This window comes from Phragmites australis, chromosome 4 (assembly GCF_958298935.1).
Source record: "Phragmites australis chromosome 4, lpPhrAust1.1, whole genome shotgun sequence".
Lineage (NCBI taxonomy): Eukaryota > Viridiplantae > Streptophyta > Magnoliopsida > Poales > Poaceae > Phragmites > Phragmites australis.
In genome coordinates, this window is record NC_084924.1 from 25,299,533 (window position 1) to 25,301,040 (window position 1,508).

Here is a 1,508-nt window from a genome sequence, read left to right on the forward strand (position 1 = left end):
CAACCAGATCGACGACCCTGAACCTTAGGCGGCATCTACAAATCACAACCAACAGTTCAGCACACAACAACAACACTTAAGGAACAAATAAGCATACAAACTTATATAAAAGAAAAGGCGCATGTGAAGAAAATGAAACCAAAACCCCTCCTAGAAGTGCAAGTGTGTCAGTTTTAACATTTAATTACCTAGAACCTAAAGCCTACACTCTGGTACCAACTATAACACCTAGGGGACCAAAACAAGCCCGGAATGTCACTCACACCAACCTACAGATCTGCCAAACTTTAAAGGAAAAATTTCGGCAGCACCTCCCTTCAAATTGGAGATATAACTGGCAACAAAACACACATAGACAGATCAGATTATAGATTATCACACTAGTAACATAAAGATCCTAGCAAACAAGGTACAAGCCTCAACCATACAACTTAACCACCACAGACTCGCTATATGCGTCACAAGGCAAAAGTCGTCATCTAACAACACAACAAGTTTATCCCAAAAGAGAAGGTGAACGCATAGGCGACGTGTAGCTACCTATCCCGCAAGCGATTGGCACCTCAAAAAAGATCCTGGAAAGAAAGCATGGGTGAGATTTAAAAATCTCAGCAAGTGAATTTGCTTTAAAGAGCTATTTAGCTACATTTGAATAAGCAATCATCTCTAAAATAGAAACTAGAAACAAAACAGTCTATCAACAACAAGAGAAACAAAAAAAGGCTAAGAAAGTCCAACGACAACAGTAATCATTTCAACATTATGTTGCCATAAACCTTCACAGCCGCATCATATATACAAGCCATCTAAAGGAAGTAAGACCATGATACGAATAAATCAATGAACTTCATATGAATGCATAAACATGCACATGACATGCTCTTCCTCACCCTTACCCCTCCTCAGGTAATGTAAGGGTATGCATTGTACCCCTTCTCGGGTAACATATGGTGTTGTATCGGTACGATTGCAGCCAGAAGACGGTGACAAACTTCCAATGCATGAGATGTATATGTATGAAATGCTTCATGCATAACCAACAACATAACTTCCATAAAATTCTTAAGACTTCAAGAATTGCATAATATAGCAATGAACACTGCAAATGGCATAACATGCTTACTGCACTTCGTAAATCAATAATCGAGTAAACGTCTGAAAGGTAAACAACATAGTAACCAACTCATAATCAGTTATTCAGGTTAGGTGAATGCATTGTAATTAAAAGAATGTAGGCAACCAAATAACAGGTTAAAGCGTAGCTATTTGATACATTTACTTGCCTTCACCAACGATGAAGACGGCACTAGCCGCGACGCGAGGCGGCACCATCTGAACAAACACACAATTTGCACAAAGACACCGCAATGATGAAGTAAAAGAAGGCGCACGCTTATACGCCCAAAACCCAACGTTCTCGACAACCGAAGGCTTCAGAAAGACATCTACCAACTAGCTCGCTAGATGCCGAGCAAGAACCTCCTCTAGCTCAGTCAAAGACCGAAGAA